Source organism: Schistocerca gregaria, unplaced genomic scaffold (genome assembly GCF_023897955.1).
Source record: "Schistocerca gregaria isolate iqSchGreg1 unplaced genomic scaffold, iqSchGreg1.2 ptg000451l, whole genome shotgun sequence".
In the NCBI taxonomy this organism is placed as follows: Eukaryota; Metazoa; Arthropoda; class Insecta; order Orthoptera; family Acrididae; genus Schistocerca; species Schistocerca gregaria.
Window position 1 is genome coordinate 648,435 of NW_026061871.1, and position 20,535 is coordinate 668,969.

Sequence of the window (20,535 nt, forward strand, 5' to 3'; positions counted from 1 at the left end):
TCCTCCCACACCTACACTTAATTTAGAAACAGTACAAATGTTCCCATAAGATTCTCAGGCCTACGTCGGAAAGATCTGCCTTGCGCCGATTTCACGTAAATCCCACTGCACGTTCCCATTCTTTGCGTGCAGTCGGCTGCTACCGTTGTTGCTGGTTGTGACTGCTGATAACAGATGCCGTAGCAATCAATTCATGGAGTGAGTTGTATGTTTTGCGATAGTCTGTCTCTGACAAGGAAGCACAGGTGATATAGGTGCGAACACAGGAAGCTTGCAGCCCCTCGCTGCCTGCAGACACAGAGCAGCCACACTAGGAGAGCGGCCTAAGCCGTAGGCGAAATGTGCTCATTCGCTTTGGCGCGACGTCGAACTATAAATAAGGCTGTCACTAGCGTGAGCGTCGTGTAAAGTCGGAAAAGTCATCTGCATGGGTGATTGCCAAGTTTGGGGAGCGTTTCGTAGTACGATCAGTGCAATGGAGACGCGGAAACCTGTTGTGTCCCAGTGTTTTGCAGTTGGATGACAAGAGTTTTACACAGTAGCAAAGAGCGAGGCACTGAGTTGGCATGAACAATGGAGAGCACAATGGGGCTCGAGATGTGCTTGTTACCTCAGGTGCTGTGTGATTGTCGACAAGGAGTGAAATGGACCAATTTGTGACCGCCCTTTCAATTTAAGACGTTCAAAACAGACGGAATTTGCATTCGTAATACCAGAGCATCGAAACTACTTGGAACTCTTGTGTATATGAACGTGTCCGCGCCTTTGTATTCTGGTACCTTCGCCGCTACAAACCAACCAACCATCGTGTCCGTGCACATCAGAGTCGCAAAGAATGGAGAATAGCCAGGCTTGGTCGTGTGTGTAGCTGTAGCTCAGTTGACAGATCGTTAGCTTAGCGTGTGAACGGTCTCGGGTTCAAGCCCCGGCTCCTCCATGTTTTGTGGTCAGTACATGGTAAGTGTTGGTCGCGGCGAACATAAACGCACGCAAGAAGTTGCAAAACCAGCGTCACAGACTGATATGATGTATACTGTCATAAGGAGAGCAAGATGTAAGTGTGGGGACCGGCTGTTATCGTGGTGTCATCGAGTGCAGATCTGTCTTAGGTATCACGGCTTAACGTCATTGAAGTCTAGAGAGTGGACAACACGTTCGTCTTACTCAGAGCGGTATCTGAACTCTATTTTCGACGTTATGCGTGCCACTTTCATTGTGGCCAACTACGATTCGATACAGAATGCACGAAACCTGAAAGACACCCTCACTGATACATAGAGAGTAGGGTTTGTCTGCGGAATAATGGGAGTGCAAGGGTCTGTGACGTTGATATGACTGTATGTAGCACTACTAGTTAACGGGGGGGTGGGCGTAGCTCAGATGGTAGAGCGCTCGCTTAGCGTGCGAGAGGTACTGGGATCGATACCCAGCGTCTCCAGAATTTTTAACACACCTACATGCGCACCTTGCCATGCAAGTGGAATAATTCCCAACCAGCAGAGGTGTGTAGGCAGATACGAGCGAACGATTAACATCCACAATTGGCGAGCGTGCTTTTATTCGTGCGCAGGAAGCACCCTCCTCCCACACCTACACTTAATTTAGAAACAGTACAAATGTTCCCATAAGATTCTCAGGCCTACGTCGGAAAGATCTGCCTTGCGCCGATTTCACGTAAATCCCACTGCACGTTCCCATTCTTTGCGTGCAGTCGGCTGCTACCGTTGTTGCTGGTTGTGACTGCTGATAACAGATGCCGTAGCAATCAATTCATGGAGTGAGTTGTATGTTTTGCGATAGTCTGTCTCTGACAAGGAAGCACAGGTGATATAGGTGCGAACACAGGAAGCTTGCAGCCCCTCGCTGCCTGCAGACACAGAGCAGCCACACTAGGAGAGCGGCCTAAGCCGTAGGCGAAATGTGCTCATTCGCTTTGGCGCGACGTCGAACTATAAATAAGGCTGTCACTAGCGTGAGCGTCGTGTAAAGTCGGAAAAGTCATCTGCATGGGTGATTGCCAAGTTTGGGGAGCGTTTCGTAGTACGATCAGTGCAATGGAGACGCGGAAACTTGTTGTGTCCCAGTGTTTTGCAGTTGGATGACAAGAGTTTTACACAGTAGCAAAGAGCGAGGCACTGAGTTGGCATGAACAATGGAGAGCACAATGGGGCTCGAGATGTGCTTGTTACCTCAGGTGCTGTGTGATTGTCGACAAGGAGTGAAATGGACCAATTTGTGACCGCCCTTTCAATTTAAGACGTTCAAAACAGACGGAATTTGCATTCGTAATACCAGAGCATCGAAACTACTTGGAACTCTTGTGTATATGAACGTGTCCGCGCCTTTGTATTCTGGTACCTTCGCCGCTACAAACCAACCAACCATCGTGTCCGTGCACATCAGAGTCGCAAAGAATGGAGAATAGCCAGGCTTGGTCGTGTGTGTAGCTGTAGCTCAGTTGACAGATCGTTCGCTTAGCGTGTGAACGGTCTCGGGTTCAAGCCCCGGCTCCTCCATGTTTTGTGGTCAGTACATGGTAAGTGTTGGTCGCGGCGAACATAAACGCACGCAAGAAGTTGCAAAACCAGCGTCACAGACTGATATGATGTATACTGTCATAAGGAGAGCAAGATGTAAGTGTGGGGACCGGCTGTTATCGTGGTGTCATCGAGTGCAGATCTGTCTTAGGTATCACGGCTTAACGTCATTGAAGTCTAGAGAGTGGACAACACGTTCGTCTTACTCAGAGCGGTATCTGAACTCTATTTTCGACGTTATGCGTGCCACTTTCATTGTGGCCAACTACGATTCGATACAGAATGCACGAAACCTGAAAGACACCCTCACTGATACATAGAGAGTAGGGTTTGTCTGCGGAATAATGGGAGTGCAAGGGTCTGTGACGTTGATATGACTGTATGTAGCACTACTAGTTAACGGGGGGGTGGGCGTAGCTCAGATGGTGGAGCGCTCGCTTAGCGTGCGGGAGGTACTGGGATCGATACCCAGCGCCTCCAGAATTTTTAACACACCTACATGCGCACCTTGAAATGCAAGTGGAATAATTCCCAACCAGCAGAGGTGTGTAGCAGATACGAGCGAACGATTAACATCCACAATTGGCGAGCGAGGTTTTATTCGTGCGCAGGAAGCACCCTCCTCCCACACCTACACTTAATTTAGAAACAGTACAAATGTTCCCATAAGATTCTCAGGCCTACGTCGGAAAGATCTGCCTTGCGCCGATTTCACGTAAATCCCACTGCACGTTCCCATTCTTTGCGTGCAGTCGGCTGCTACTGGTGTTGCTGGTTGTGACTGCTGATAACAGATGCCGTAGCAATCAATTCATGGAGTGAGTTGTATGTTTTGCGATAGTCTGTCTCTGACAAGGAAGCACAGGTGATATAGGTGCGAACACAGGAAGCTTGCAGCCCCTCGCTGCCTGCAGACACAGAGCAGCCACACTAGGAGAGCGGCCTAAGCCGTAGGCGAAATGTGCTCATTCGCTTTGGCGCGACGTCGAACTATAAATAAGGCTGTCACTAGCGTGAGCGTTGCGTGAGCGTCGTGTAAAGTCGGAAAAGTCATCTGCATGGGTGATTGCCAAGTTTGGGGAGCGTTTCGTAGTACGATCAGTGCAATGGAGACGCGGAAACTTGTTGTGTCCCAGTGTTTTGCAGTTGGATGACAAGAGTTTTACACAGTAGCAAAGAGCGAGGCACTGAGTTGGCATGAACAATGGAGAGCACAATGGGGCTCGAGATGTGCTTGTTACCTCAGGTGCTGTGTGATTGTGGACAAGGAGTGAAATGGACCAATTTGTGACCGCCCTTTCAATTTAAGACGTTCAAAACAGACGGAATTTGCATTCGTAATACCAGAGCATCGAAACTACTTGGAACTCTTGTGTATATGAACGTGTCCGCGCCTTTGTATTCTGGTACCTTCGCCGCTACAAACCAACCAACCATCGTGTCCGTGCACATCAGAGTCGCAAAGAATGGAGAATAGCCAGGCTTGGTCGTGTGTGTAGCTGTAGCTCAGTTGACAGATCGTTCGCTTAGCGTGTGAACGGTCTCGGGTTCAAGCCCCGGCTCCTCCATGTTTTGTGGTCAGTACATGGTAAGTGTTGGTCGCGGCGAACATAAACGCACGCAAGAAGTTGCAAAACCAGCGTCACAGACTGATATGATGTATACTGTCATAAGGAGAGCAAGATGTAAGTGTGGGGACCGGCTGTTATCGTGGTGTCATCGAGTGCAGATCTGTCTTAGGTATCACGGCTTAACGTCATTGAAGTCTAGAGAGTGGACAACACGTTCGTCTTACTCAGAGCGGTGTCTGAACTCTATTTTCGACGTTATGCGTGCCACTTTCATTGTGGCCAACTACGATTCGATACAGAATGCACGAAACCTGAAAGACACCCTCACTGATACATAGAGAGTAGGGTTTGTCTGCGGAATAATGGGAGTGCAAGGGTCTGTGACGTTGATATGACTGTATGTAGCACTACTAGTTAACGGGGGGGTGGGCGTAGCTCAGATGGTAGAGCGCTCGCTTAGCGTGCGAGAGGTACTGGGATCGATACCCAGCGCCTCCAGAATTTTTAACACACCTACATGCGCACCTTGCCATGCAAGTGGAATAATTCCCAACCAGCAGAGGTGTGTAGGCAGATACGAGCGAACGATTAACATCCACAATTGGCGAGCGTGCTTTTATTCGTGCGCAGGAAGCACCCTCCTCCCACACCTACACTTAATTTAGAAACAGTACAAATGTTCCCATAAGATTCTCAGGCCTACGTCGGAAAGATCTGCCTTGCGCCGATTTCACGTAAATCCCACTGCACGTTCCCATTCTTTGCGTGCAGTCGGCTGCTACTGGTGTTGCTGGTTGTGACTGCTGATAACAGATGCCGTAGCAATCAATTCATGGAGTGAGTTGTATGTTTTGCGATAGTCTGTCTCTGACAAGGAAGCACAGGTGATATAGGTGCGAACACAGGAAGCTTGCAGCCCCTCGCTGCCTGCAGACACAGAGCAGCCACACTAGGAGAGCGGCCTAAGCCGTAGGCGAAATGTGCTCATTCGCTTTGGCGCGACGTCGAACTATAAATAAGGCTGTCACTAGCGTGAGCGTCGTGTAAAGTCGGAAAAGTCATCTGCATGGGTGATTGCCAAGTTTGGGGAGCGTTTCGTAGTACGATCAGTGCAATGGAGACGCGGAAACTTGTTGTGTCCCAGTGTTTTGCAGTTGGATGACAAGAGTTTTACACAGTAGCAAAGAGCGAGGCACTGAGTTGGCATGAACAATGGAGAGCACAATGGGGCTCGAGATGTGCTTGTTACCTCAGGTGCTGTGTGATTGTCGACAAGGAGTGAAATGGACCAATTTGTGACCGCCCTTTCAATTTAAGACGTTCAAAACAGACGGAATTTGCATTCGTAATACCAGAGCATCGAAACTACTTGGAACTCTTGTGTATATGAACGTGTCCGCGCCTTTGTATTCTGGTACCTTCGCCGCTACAAACCAACCAACCATCGTGTCCGTGCACATCAGAGTCGCAAAGAATGGAGAATAGCCAGGCTTGGTCGTGTGTGTAGCTGTAGCTCAGTTGACAGATCGTTCGCTTAGCGTGTGAACGGTCTCGGGTTCAAGCCCCGGCTCCTCCATGTTTTGTGGTCAGTACATGGTAAGTGTTGGTCGCGGCGAACATAAACGCACGCAAGAAGTTGCAAAACCAGCGTCACAGACTGATATGATGTATACTGTCATAAGGAGAGCAAGATGTAAGTGTGGGGACCGGCTGTTATCGTGGTGTCATCGAGTGCAGATCTGTCTTAGGTATCACGGCTTAACGTCATTGAAGTCTAGAGAGTGGACAACACGTTCGTCTTACTCAGAGCGGTGTCTGAACTCTATTTTCGACGTTATGCGTGCCACTTTCATTGTGGCCAACTACGATTCGATACAGAATGCACGAAACCTGAAAGACACCCTCACTGATACATAGAGAGTAGGGTTTGTCTGCGGAATAATGGGAGTGCAAGGGTCTGTGACGTTGATATGACTGTATGTAGCACTACTAGTTAACGGGGGGGTGGGCGTAGCGCAGATGGTAGAGCGCTCGCTTAGCGTGCGAGAGGTACTGGGATCGATACCCAGCGCCTCCCGAATTTTTAACACACCTACATGCGCACCTTGCCATGCAAGTGGAATAATTCCCAACCAGCAGAGGTGTGTAGGCAGATACGAGCGAACGATTAACATCCACAATTGGCGAGCGTGCTTTTATTCGTGCGCAGGAAGCACCCTCCTCCCACACCTACACTTAATTTAGAAACAGTACAAATGTTCCCATAAGATTCTCAGGCCTACGTCGGAAAGATCTGCCTTGCGCCGATTTCACGTAAATCCCACTGCACGTTCCCATTCTTTGCGTGCAGTCGGCTGCTACTGGTGTTGCTGGTTGTGACTGCTGATAACAGATGCCGTAGCAATCAATTCATGGAGTGAGTTGTATGTTTTGCGATAGTCTGTCTCTGACAAGGAAGCACAGGTGATATAGGTGCGAACACAGGAAGCTTGCAGCCCCTCGCTGCCTGCAGACACAGAGCAGCCACACTAGGAGAGCGGCCTAAGCCGTAGGCGAAATGTGCTCATTCGCTTTGGCGCGACGTCGAACTATAAATAAGGCTGTCACTAGCGTGAGCGTCGTGTAAAGTCGGAAAAGTCATCTGCATGGGTGATTGCCAAGTTTGGGGAGCGTTTCGTAGTACGATCAGTGCAATGGAGACGCGGAAACCTGTTGTGTCCCAGTGTTTTGCAGTTGGATGACAAGAGTTTTACACAGTAGCAAAGAGCGAGGCACTGAGTTGGCATGAACAATGGAGAGAACAATGGGGCTCGAGATGTGCTTGTTACCTCAGGTGCTGTGTGATTGTCGACAAGGAGTGAAATGGACCAATTTGTGACCGCCCTTTCAATTTAAGACGTTCAAAACAGACGGAATTTGCATTCGTAATACCAGAGCATCGAAACTACTTGGAACTCTTGTGTATATGAACGTGTCCGCGCCTTTGTATTCTGGTACCTTCGCCGCTACAAACCAACCAACCATCGTGTCCGTGCACATCAGAGTCGCAAAGAATGGAGAATAGCCAGGCTTGGTCGTGTGTGTAGCTGTAGCTCAGTTGACAGATCGTTCGCTTAGCGTGTGAACGGTCTCGGGTTCAAGCCCCGGCTCCTCCATGTTTTGTGGTCAGTACATGGTAAGTGTTGGTCGCGGCGAACATAAACGCACGCAAGAAGTTGCAAAACCAGCGTCACAGACTGATATGATGTATACTGTCATAAGGAGAGCAAGATGTAAGTGTGGGGACCGGCTGTTATCGTGGTGTCATCGAGTGCAGATCTGTCTTAGGTATCACGGCTTAACGTCATTGAAGTCTAGAGAGTGGACAACACGTTCGTCTTACTCAGAGCGGTGTCTGAACTCTATTTTCGACGTTATGCGTGCCACTTTCATTGTGGCCAACTACGATTCGATACAGAATGCACGAAACCTGAAAGACACCCTCACTGATACATAGAGAGTAGGGTTTGTCTGCGGAATAATGGGAGTGCAAGGGTCTGTGACGTTGATATGACTGTATGTAGCACTACTAGTTAACGGGGGGGTGGGCGTAGCTCAGATGGTAGAGCGCTCGCTTAGCGTGCGAGAGGTACTGGGATCGATACCCAGCGCCTCCAGAATTTTTAACACACCTACATGCGCACCTTGCCATGCAAGTGGAATAATTCCCAACCAGCAGAGGTGTGTAGGCAGATACGAGCGAACGATTAACATCCACAATTGGCGAGCGTGCTTTTATTCGTGCGCAGGAAGCACCCTCCTCCCACACCTACACTTAATTTAGAAACAGTACAAATGTTCCCATAAGATTCTCAGGCCTACGTCGGAAAGATCTGCCTTGCGCCGATTTCACGTAAATCCCACTGCACGTTCCCATTCTTTGCGTGCAGTCGGCTGCTACTGGTGTTGCTGGTTGTGACTGCTGATAACAGATGCCGTAGCAATCAATTCATGGAGTGAGTTGTATGTTTTGCGATAGTCTGTCTCTGACAAGGAAGCACAGGTGATATAGGTGCGAACACAGGAAGCTTGCAGCCCCTCGCTGCCTGCAGACACGGAGCAGCCACACTAGGAGAGCGGCCTAAGCCGTAGGCGAAATGTGCTCATTCGCTTTGGCGCGACGTCGAACTATAAATAAGGCTGTCACTAGCGTGAGCGTCGTGTAAAGTCGGAAAAGTCATCTGCATGGGTGATTGCCAAGTTTGGGGAGCGTTTCGTAGTACGATCAGTGCAATGGAGACGCGGAAACTTGTTGTGTCCCAGTGTTTTGCAGTTGGATGACAAGAGTTTTACACAGTAGCAAAGAGCGATGCACTGAGTTGGCATGAACAATGGAGAGCACAATGGGGCTCGAGATGTGCTTGTTACCTCAGGTGCTGTGTGATTGTCGACAAGGAGTGAAATGGACCAATTTGTGACCGCCCTTTCAATTTAAGACGTTCAAAACAGACGGAATTTGCATTCGTAATACCAGAGCATCGAAACTACTTGGAACTCTTGTGTATATGAACGTGTCCGCGCCTTTGTATTCTGGTACCTTCGCCGCTACAAACCAACCAACCATCGTGTCCGTGCACATCAGAGTCGCAAAGAATGGAGAATAGCCAGGCTTGGTCGTGTGTGTAGCTGTAGCTCAGTTGACAGATCGTTCGCTTAGCGTGTGAACGGTCTCGGGTTCAAGCCCCGGCTCCTCCATGTTTTGTGGTCAGTACATGGTAAGTGTTGGTCGCGGCGAACATAAACGCACGCAAGAAGTTGCAAAACCAGCGTCACAGACTGATATGATGTATACTGTCATAAGGAGAGCAAGATGTAAGTGTGGGGACCGGCTGTTATCGTGGTGTCATCGAGTGCAGATCTGTCTTAGGTATCACGGCTTAACGTCATTGAAGTCTAGAGAGTGGACAACACGTTCGTCTTACTCAGAGCGGTGTCTGAACTCTATTTTCGACGTTATGCGTGCCACTTTCGTTGTGGCCAACTACGATTCGATACAGAATGCACGAAACCTGAAAGACACCCTCACTGATACATAGAGAGTAGGGTTTGTCTGCGGAATAATGGGAGTGCAAGGGTCTGTGACGTTGATATGACTGTATGTAGCACTACTAGTTAACGGGGGGGTGGGCGTAGCTCAGATGGTAGAGCGCTTGCTTAGCGTGCGAGAGGTACTGGGATCGATACCCAGCGCCTCCAGAATTTTTAACACACCTACATGCGCACCTTGCCATGCAAGTGGAATAATTCCCAACCAGCAGAGGTGTGTAGGCAGATACGAGCGAACGATTAACATCCACAATTGGCGAGCGTGCTTTTATTCGTGCGCAGGAAGCACCCTCCTCCCACACCTACACTTAATTTAGAAACAGTACAAATGTTCCCATAAGATTCTCAGGCCTACGTCGGAAAGATCTGCCTTGCGCCGATTTCACGTAAATCCCACTGCACGTTCCCATTCTTTGCGTGCAGTCGGCTGCTACTGGTGTTGCTGGTTGTGACTGCTGATAACAGATGCCGTAGCAATCAATTCATGGAGTGAGTTGTATGTTTTGCGATAGTCTGTCTCTGACAAGGAAGCACAGGTGATATAGGTGCGAACACAGGAAGCTTGCAGCCCCTCGCTGCCTGCAGACACAGAGCAGCCACACTAGGAGAGCGGCCTAAGCCGTAGGCGAAATGTGCTCATTCGCTTTGGCGCGACGTCGAACTATAAATAAGGCTGTCACTAGCGTGAGCGTTGCGTAAAGTCGGAAAAGTCATCTGCATGGGTGATTGCCAAGTTTGGGGAGCGTTTCGTAGTACGATCAGTGCAATGGAGACGCGGAAACTTGTTGTGTCCCAGTGTTTTGCAGTTGGATGACAAGAGTTTTACACAGTAGCAAAGAGCGAGGCACTGAGTTGGCATGAACAATGGAGAGCACAATGGGGCTCGAGATGTGCTTGTTACCTCAGGTGCTGTGTGATTGTCGACAAGGAGTGAAATGGACCAATTTGTGACCGCCCTTTCAATTTAAGACGTTCAAAACAGACGGAATTTGCATTCGTAATACCAGAGCATCGAAACTACTTGGAACTCTTGTGTATATGAACGTGTCCGCGCCTTTGTATTCTGGTACCTTCGCCGCTACAAACCAACCAACCATCGTGTCCGTGCACATCAGAGTCGCAAAGAATGGAGAATAGCCAGGCTTGGTCGTGTGTGTAGCTGTAGCTCAGTTGACAGATCGTTCGCTTAGCGTGTGAACGGTCTCGGGTTCAAGCCCCGGCTCCTCCATGTTTTGTGGTCAGTACATGGTAAGTGTTGGTCGCGGCGAACATAAACGCACGCAAGAAGTTGCAAAACCAGCGTCACAGACTGATATGATGTATACTGTCATAAGGAGAGCAAGATGTAAGTGTGGGGACCGGCTGTTATCGTGGTGTCATCGAGTGCAGATCTGTCTTAGGTATCACGGCTTAACGTCATTGAAGTCTAGAGAGTGGACAACACGTTCGTCTTACTCAGAGCGGTGTCTGAACTCTATTTTCGACGTTATGCGTGCCACTTTCGTTGTGGCCAACTACGATTCGATACAGAATGCACGAAACCTGAAAGACACCCTCACTGATACATAGAGAGTAGGGTTTGTCTGCGGAATAATGGGAGTGCAAGGGTCTGTGACGTTGATATGACTGTATGTAGCACTACTAGTTAACGGGGGGGTGGGCGTAGCTCAGATGGTAGAGCGCTCGCTTAGCGTGCGAGAGGTACTGGGATCGATACCCCGCGCCTCCAGAATTTTTAACACACCTACATGCGCACCTTGCCATGCAAGTGGAATAATTCCCAACCAGCAGAGGTGTGTAGGCAGATACGAGCGAACGATTAACATCCACAATTGGCGAGCGTGCTTTTATTCGTGCGCAGGAAGCACCCTCCTCCCACACCTACACTTAATTTAGAAACAGTACAAATGTTCCCATAAGATTCTCAGGCCTACGTCGGAAAGATCTGCCTTGCGCCGATTTCACGTAAATCCCACTGCACGTTCCCATTCTTTGCGTGCAGTCGGCTGCTACTGGTGTTGCTGGTTGTGACTGCTGATAACAGATGCCGTAGCAATCAATTCATGGAGTGAGTTGTATGTTTTGCGATAGTCTGTCTCTGACAAGGAAGCACAGGTGATATAGGTGCGAACACAGGAAGCTTGCAGCCCCTCGCTGCCTGCAGACACAGAGCAGCCACACTAGGAGAGCGGCCTAAGCCGTAGGCGAAATGTGCTCATTCGCTTTGGCGCGACGTCGAACTATAAATAAGGCTGTCACTAGCGTGAGCGTTGCGTGAGCGTCGTGTAAAGTCGGAAAAGTCATCTGCATGGGTGATTGCCAAGTTTGGGGAGCGTTTCGTAGTACGATCAGTGCAATGGAGACGCGGAAACTTGTTGTGTCCCAGTGTTTTGCAGTTGGATGACAAGAGTTTTACACAGTAGCAAAGAGCGAGGCACTGAGTTGGCATGAACAATGGAGAGCACAATGGGGCTCGAGATGTGCTTGTTACCTCAGGTGCTGTGTGATTGTGGACAAGGAGTGAAATGGACCAATTTGTGACCGCCCTTTCAATTTAAGACGTTCAAAACAGACGGAATTTGCATTCGTAATACCAGAGCATCGAAACTACTTGGAACTCTTGTGTATTTGAACGTGTCCGCGCCTTTGTATTCTGGTACCTTCGCCGCTACAAACCAACCAACCATCGTGTCCGTGCACATCAGAGTCGCAAAGAATGGAGAATAGCCAGGCTTGGTCGTGTGTGTAGCTGTAGCTCAGTTGGCAGATCGTTCGCTTAGCGTGTGAACGGTCTCGGGTTCAAGCCCCGGCTCCTCCATGTTTTGTGGTCAGTGCATGGTAAGTGTTGGTCGCGGCGAACATAAACGCACGCAAGAAGTTGCAAAACCAGCGTCACAGACTGATATGATGTATACTGTCATAAGGAGAGCAAGATGTAAGTGTGGGGACCGGCTGTTATCGTGGTGTTATCGAGTGCAGATCTGTCGTAGGTATCACGGCTTAACGTCATTGAAGTCTAGAGGTGGACAACACGTTCGTCTTACTCAGAGCGGTGTCTGAACTCTATTTTCGACGTTATGCGTGCCACTTTCATTGTGGCCAACTACGATTCGATACAGAATGCACGAAACCTGAAAGACACCCTCACTGATACATAGAGAGTAGTGTTTGTCTGCGGAATAATGGGAGTGCAAGGGTCTGTGACGTTGATATGACTGTATGTAGCACTACTAGTTATCGGGGGGGTGGGCGTAGCTCAGATGGTAGAGCGCTCGTTTAGTGTGCGAGAGGTACTGGGATCGATACCCAGCGCCTCCAGAATTTTTAACACAGAATTTTTAACATGGTAGAGCGCTCGTTTAGTGTGCGAGAGGTACTGGGATCGATACACAGCGCCTCCAGAATTTTTAACACACCTACATGCGCACCTTGCCATGCTAGTGGAATAGTTCCCAACCGGCAGAGGTGTGTAGGCAGATACAAGCGAACGATTATCATCAACAATTGCGCCGATTTCACGTAAATCCCACTGCACGTTCCCATTCTTTGCGTGCAGTCGGCTGCTACTGGTGTTGCTGGTTGTGACTGCTGATAACATATGCCGTAGCAATCAATTCATGGAGTGAGTTGTATGTTTTGCGATAGTCTGTCTCTGACAAGGAAGCACAGGTCATATAGGTGCGAACACAGGAAGCTTGCAGCCCCTCGCTGCCTGCAGACACAGAGCAGCCACACTAGAAGAGCGGCCTAAGCCGTAGGCGAAATGTGCTCATTCGCTTTGGCGCGACGTCGAACTATAAATAAGGCTGTCACTAGCGTGAGCGTTGCGTGAGCGTCGTGTAAAGTCGGAAAAGTCATCTGCATGGGTGATTGCCAAGTTTGGGGAGCGTTTCGTAGTACGATCAGTGCAATGGGGACACGGAAACTTGTTGTGTCCCAGTGTTTTGCAGTTGGACGACAAGAGTTTTACACAGTAGCAAAGAGCGAGGCACTGAGTTGGCATGAACAATGGAGAGCACAATGGGGCTCGAGATGTGCTTGTTACCTCAGGTGCTGTGTGATTGTCGACAAGGAGTGAAATGGACCAATTTGTGACCGCCCTTTCAATTTAAGACGTTCAAAACAGACGGAATTTGCATTCGTAATACCAGAGCATCGAAACTACTTGGAACTCTTGTGTATGTGAACGTGTCCGCGCCTTTGTATTCTGGTACCTTCGCCGCTACAAACCAACCAACCATCGTGTCCGTGCACATCAGAGTCGCAAAGAATGGAGAATAGCCAGGCTTGGTCGTGTGTGTAGCTGTAGCTCAGTTAGCAGATCGTTCGCTTAGCGTGTGAACGGTCTCGGGTTCAAGCCCCGGCTCCTCCATGTTTTGTGGTCAGTGCATGGTAAGTGTTGGTCGCGGCGAACATAAACGCACGCAAGAAGTTGCAAAACCAGCGTCACAGACTGATATGATGTATACTGTCATAAGGAGAGCAAGATGTAAGTGTGGGGACCGGCTGTTATCGTGGTGTTATCGAGTGCAGATCTCTCTTAGGTATCACGGCTTAACGTCATTGAAGTCTAGAGAGTGGACAACACGTTCGTCTTACTCAGAGCGGTGTCTGAACCCTATTTTCGACGTTATGCGTGCCATTTTCATTGTGGCCAACTACGATTCGATACAGAATGCACGAAACCTGAAAGACACCCTCACTGATACATAGAGAGTAGAGTTTGTCTGCGGAATAATGGGAGTGCAAGGGTCTGTGACGTTGATATGACTGTATGTAGCACTACTAGTTATCGCGGGGGGTGGGCGTAGCTCAGATAGTAGAGCGCTCGTTTAGTGTGCGAGAAGTACTGGGATCGCCTCCAGAATTTTTAACACACATACATGCGCACCTTGCCATGCAAGTGGAATAATTCCCAACCGGCAGAGGTGTGTAGGCAGATACAAGCGAACGATTAGCATCCACAATTGCGCCGATTTCACGTAAATCCCATTGCACGTTCCCATTCTTTGCGTGCAGTCGGCTGCTACTGGTGTTGCTGGTTGTGACTGCTGATAACAGATGCCGTAGCAATCAATTCATGGAGTGAGTTGTATGTTTTGCGATAGTCTGTCTCTGACAAGGAAGCACAGGTGATATAGGTGCGAACACAGGAAGCTTGCAGCCCCTCGCTGCCTGCAGACACAGAGCAGCCACACTAGATGAGCGGCCTAAGCCGTAGGCGAAATGTGCTCATTCGCTTTGGCGCGACGTCGAACTATAAATAAGGCTGTCACTAGCGTGAGCGTCGTGTAAAGTCGGAAAAGTCATCTGCATGGGTGATTGCCAAGTTTGGGGAGCGTTTCGTAGTACGATCAGTGCAATGGGGACACGGAAACTTGTTGTGTCCCAGTGTTTTCCAGTTGGACGACAAGAGTTTTACACAGTAGCAAAGAGCGAGGCACTGAGTTGGCATGAACAATGGAGAGCACAATGGGGCTCGAGATGTGCTTGTTACCTCAGGTGCTGTGTGATTGTCGACAAGGAGTGAAATGGACCAATTTGTGACCGCCCTTTCAATTTAAGACGTTCAAAACAGACGGAATTTGCATTCGTAATACCAGAGCATCGAAACTACTTGGAACTCTTGTGTATATAAACGTGTCCGCGCCTTTGTATTCTGGTACCTTCGCCGCTACAAACCAACCAACCATCGTGTCCGTGCACATCAGAGTCGCAAAGAATGGAGAATAGCCAGGCTTGGTCGTGTGTGTAGCTGTAGCTCAGTTGACAGATCGTTCGCTTAGCGTGTGAACGGTCTCGGGTTCAAGCCCCGGCTCCTCCATGTTTTGTGGTCAGTACATGGTAAGTGTTGGTCGCGGCGAACATAAACGCACGCAAGAAGTTGCAAAACCAGCGTCACAGACTGATATGATGTATACTGTCATAAGGAGAGCAAGATGTAAGTGTGGGGACCGGCTGTTATCGTGGTGTCATCGAGTGCAGATCTGTCTTAGGTATCACGGCTTAACGTCATTGAAGTCTAGAGAGTGGACAACACGTTCGTCTTACTCAGAGCGGTGTCTGAACTCTATTTTCGACGTTATGCGTGCCACTTTCATTGTGGCCAACTACGATTCGATACAGAATGCACGAAACCTGAAAGACACCCTCACTGATACATAGAGAGTAGGGTTTGTCTGCGGAATAATGGGAGTGCAAGGGTCTGTGACGTTGATATGACTGTATGTAGCACTACTAGTTAACGGGGGGGTGGGCGTAGCTCAGATGGTAGAGCGCTCGCTTAGCGTGCGAGAGGTACTGGGATCGATACCCAGCGCCTCCAGAATTTTTAACACACCTACATGCGCACCTTGCCATGCAAGTGGAATAATTCCCAACCAGCAGAGGTGTGTAGGCAGATACGAGCGAACGATTAACATCCACAATTGGCGAGCGTGCTTTTATTCGTGCGCAGGAAGCACCCTCCTCCCACACCTACACTTAATTTAGAAACAGTACAAATGTTCCCATAAGATTCTCAGGCCTACGTCGGAAAGATCTGCCTTGCGCCGATTTCACGTAAATCCCACTGCACGTTCCCATTCTTTGCGTGCAGTCGGCTGCTACTGGTGTTGCTGGTTGTGACTGCTGATAACAGATGCCGTAGCAATCAATTCATGGAGTGAGTTGTATGTTTTGCGATAGTCTGTCTCTGACAAGGAAGCACAGGTGATATAGGTGCGAACACAGGAAGCTTGCAGCCCCTCGCTGCCTGCAGACACAGAGCAGCCACACTAGGAGAGCGGCCTAAGCCGTAGGCGAAATGTGCTCATTCGCTTTGGCGCGACGTCGAACTATAAATAAGGCTGTCACTAGCGTGAGCGTTGCGTAAAGTCGGAAAAGTCATCTGCATGGGTGATTGCCAAGTTTGGGGAGCGTTTCGTAGTACGATCAGTGCAATGGAGACGCGGAAACTTGTTGTGTCCCAGTGTTTTGCAGTTGGATGACAAGAGTTTTACACAGTAGCAAAGAGCGAGGCACTGAGTTGGCATGAACAATGGAGAGCACAATGGGGCTCGAGATGTGCTTGTTACCTCAGGTGCTGTGTGATTGTCGACAAGGAGTGAAATGGACCAATTTGTGACCGCCCTTTCAATTTAAGACGTTCAAAACAGACGGAATTTGCATTCGTAATACCAGAGCATCGAAACTACTTGGAACTCTTGTGTATATGAACGTGTCCGCGCCTTTGTATTCTGGTACCTTCGCCGCTACAAACCAACCAAACATCGTGTCCGTGCACATCAGAGTCGCAAAGAATGGAGAATAGCCAGCTTTGGTCGTGTGTGTAGCTGTAGCTCAGTTGGCAGATCGTTCGCTTAGCGTGTGAACGGTCTCGGGTTCAAGCCCCGGCTCCTCCATGTTTTGTGGTCAGTGCATGGTAAGTGTTGGTCGCGGCGAACATAAACGCACGCAAGAAGTTGCAAAACCAGCGTCACAGACTGATATGATGTATACTGTCATAAGGAGAGCAAGATGTAAGTGTGGGGACCGGCTGTTATCGTGGTGTTATCGAGTGCAGATCTCTCTTAGGTATCACGGCTTAACGTCATTGAAGTCTAGAGGTGGACAACACGTTCGTCTTACTCAGAGCGGTGTCGGAACTCTACTTTCGACGTTATGCGTGCCACTTTCATTGTGGCCAACTACGATTCGATACAGAATGCACGAAACCTGAAAGACACCCTCACTGATACATAGAGAGTAGTGTTTGTCTGCGGAATAATGGGAGTGCAAGGGTCTGTGACGTCGATATGACTGTATGTAGCACTACTAGTTATCGCGGGGGGTGGGCGTAGCTCAGATGGTTATTCTGGCTTTAGCCGTCGCCGCGGTCGGACGTGCTTGTTGTTTACTCCGCGTACGTTAGCGCTATCGCCGGTGTTTTTGGTGTTTACGTGAAGTTAGCTGTACATTTTCGCTGTTATTTTTTGAGTGGTGTCTCTGATAAGTGTTTTTATAGTGCTTTCGTCCGTTCCACGTCTCGTGCTTCGCCGCAATTTCGGTTGTTGCCGGAATTTCGTCGGAACCGACGACCATGTCTGACACCGTCAGGAAGAATACTTTAGTTTTCTCGTTCGAGAAAGAAACACGGCCGGTCCAACCCACTGCGCTGGAAATCCACGATTGGCTGACTGAGGTAATCGGTATAAATTCTGACTCTGTTCATACCACGCAATTAGATGCTGAAAAATACTGTGTTTTTGTTAAATTTCTGAACTCAGTGACAGTCGATAAGTTGCTTGCAAAATGGGGTAATTCCGTCGAATTTGTTCATCGAGACGGTTCAAAAAGTAATGTCTCTGTACGAAAAGCTGATATCATGTACACCAATGTCAGGATTTTGAATGTTCCAATTGAAATTGATAATCAGTTGATCAAGGACGCTCTATCTAAATATGGCGAAGTTAAATCTATCTATAACGAAAGATGGTCGAAGCTATACAAGATACAGTGTTTTAATGGCATTAGATCCGTTGAAATGGAGGTGAAAGCCAACATTCCGTCCCATATATCCGTTGCAGGCCATAAAGCACATGTTGTGTATTCTGGTCAGGAGCGCACGTGCAATATTTGCAATGAGACAGGTCATTTCCGACAAGATTGTCCGCGCCGTGTTTTTGTTCTTAGGAACAATCTAACACAGCGTCAAAAACTGACCCTCAGCGATGTCTTACCAAATAGCACTTCCCTTCTTTCGGTTAACGACAGTGGTGCATGTACTTCTGCAGTGCCCGCCATAACTACTACGGAGTTCCCTCCCCTGAGCGTCATTACATCACACCCTTCTGTTCCCGATTGCGATCTCCAGAATAAGAAGCGACCGTTGGAAACGACCGATGACGGCTCGGACGGCGAGTCCGCCCGTAATTCGCCTTCCACCCGCAAGCAGAAGCAGTGTAATGCGGATGTGCTCGAGGAAACAAACAGTACATGTATTGACGTGACGACAGCCGCTGAGGCAACCCGGCCGCTGTCGGCGGCTGAACGGGTACAAACGGTCCACGGAGGGGACGCAGTAACGATTGTCGCGGAGACGGAAGAGGCGCACTCCGAAGCACAAGAGGTGACGGAGCGGAACCCAACTCAAGAACTTACAGACCCACAAACCGCCGACTCAGTCAGTGCTCTGGAGCCAGTGACGGAAGAACAAGGAAATGGCACTCGTAAAAAGGACGCTGTTGAGGCAGCTTCGGTCACAACGGTGGTAAAGATAGACAATCCGAATGACGGCGCGTTGAACCAAGATGTCCGAAGACGCCGACTCAAACCGCAACCTAATCTCAAAGCTTCCCGTAACCAAAGCAAACAACAACCAGCACAAGAGGAAGCGACGGCCAAGAACGTCTTGTATGAAATCATCACGGAAAGACCTAAGGAGGTACCTTCAAGTGACATTAGTGATGCAAAGCCCCTCGGTAAAACTAAAACCCGAGATGTTCGGAATCCTGCACCAAAATGAGGCTGTAAGATGAAAAAAAAAAGGATTTTGTTGAACCAGTTTCATTTCTAATTGTACTACTGTCTTAGTCATATTTCAGAGGAACCAGATGAAGTGTTTACCGAGCTTCAAATACTGACTATTCTTTTAGATGTTTGTTTAAGCGGAGTCGTTTCTCCCTTCTAGAAGCTGCACATCTCTTTTTTTTTTTATTAATATTTTGTTATCTTTTTAATCACTTATTTACTTTTTATGCAAACTAAATGTCCCAGGCATATACAATTACGACTATCAATATTAACAGGATTCAATCCGTGACTAAAGTTACAGCGCTCAAGGATTATTTATATGAGTCAGGGACGGACATTGCTTTCCTACAGGAAGTAGTGCTGACTAATCTTACAGTGCCTGGATATTTGGCGATTTTAAATGTCTCACTTGACACCAACGTCGGTACAGCAATTTTAGTCAGGGAGGGGATTCCTGTCTCGGATATCGAGAGGTTGGACTCCGGCAGAGCGATAGGTATAAAAGTCTTTGGTTCTACCCTTATCAATCTGTATGCCCCTTCTGGCACATCCAATAGAATGGAAAGAGCACAGTTCTATAAAGAAGAAATCATTTATTTATTACGGAAAAACCCAAAAGATCTTATAATAGGCGGTGATTTTAATTGTGTGATAAATAAGAAAGACCAGGTTCCGAATTTTAATCACTGCAATGAACTGAAGCGTTTCGTCACTGTTTTACAGCTTAAAGATGCTTGGGAAATAATGTATCCCACATTTGTGGCATTTACATTCCTAGGTCCTCACTCACGTAGCAGGATCGACAGACTCTACATATCGCAAAGTCTAGTCAGCTCCTTCATTAAAACAGAGACGATTCCAGTTTACTTTTCTGATCATAGCTCCGTGCTAGCTTCCATCAACCTTACTGCGCAACCCACTCGCCGTTTTAGAAGTTCATGGCACCTTAATACGTCGCTGATGCAGGACGACGGATTAGAAGAAAGTTTGACAGAAGCGTGGGCATTGTGCCTCCGCTCTGCAGATAGACACGTCTCAGTACTAGACTGGTGGTGCAACAGGGCAAAGCCTAAACTGAGAAAAGTTCTCATCCAGTATAGTGTACAACGATCGAAAGACTTGAAAAATTCCATAGAATTTTATTATACCATGCTGCGAAATTTATATGAGCAGGCAAACACTTCCAACGTCCGTCTGGCAGATATCAAGCAAACTAAGGCCAAATTGCTCAGTCTTAAAAGACAGCAGATGGAGGGTCTGAAATTAAAATCCAAGGCTAAGACAGTCGTGGAGGATGAACATGCTTCCTTGTACCATCTACTGAAGCACGAAAGAAACAGGAGACGCACCTTCATTGATGGACTTCAGTCTGAAACTGGCGAGACACTCACGACTCAGAGAGACATCGTCAATGCAGTGCACAAATATTACGAAGACCTATACACTGCCAACCCGGTATGTGAAGAGTCCTTCGATGAGTTCCTTAGTTCCATAGCTCCACAGGTCTCGGACGAGGAAAACGAAGACCTTCTCGTTGAGTGTACTAACGAAGATATCCACAGAATCATCTGCAAATCTCCTCTGAGGAAATCGCCGGGACCGGATGGTTTGCCTGTTGAATTTTATAAACGATACTGGCCACTGATTGGTGACATGTTTACCCGAATGACGAACGAGGTGCTTCAGGGAAAGCATTTACCTGCTGTTTTTAAAGAGAGCACAATAGTACTAATCCCAAAAAATGCTGCAAAAAGAAACCTCAACAACTTTCGTCCTATCTCCCTGTTAAACTCCGATTATAAAATCATCGGCAGAATTTTAAACAACAG

General features: G+C 48.4%; 4 non-coding genes across 4 annotated transcripts; all 4 read left to right on the plus strand.

The window, feature by feature from the left end:
* The first annotated feature begins 1,364 nt into the window (after positions 1-1,364).
* On the plus strand, positions 1,365-1,438 carry Trnaa-agc (transfer RNA alanine (anticodon AGC)). The gene has a single exon. It is a non-coding gene; the product is annotated as a tRNA-Ala (tRNA).
* A 3,094-nt stretch (positions 1,439-4,532) lies between these two features.
* Positions 4,533-4,606, plus strand: Trnaa-agc (transfer RNA alanine (anticodon AGC)). Its single transcript has one exon. It is a non-coding gene; the product is annotated as a tRNA-Ala (tRNA).
* Positions 4,607-7,690: 3,084 nt separating this feature from the next.
* Trnaa-agc (transfer RNA alanine (anticodon AGC)) lies at positions 7,691-7,764 on the plus strand. The gene has a single exon. It is a non-coding gene; the product is annotated as a tRNA-Ala (tRNA).
* Positions 7,765-15,444: 7,680 nt separating this feature from the next.
* On the plus strand, positions 15,445-15,518 carry Trnaa-agc (transfer RNA alanine (anticodon AGC)). The gene has a single exon. It is a non-coding gene; the product is annotated as a tRNA-Ala (tRNA).
* Positions 15,519-20,535: the final 5,017 nt, after the last annotated feature.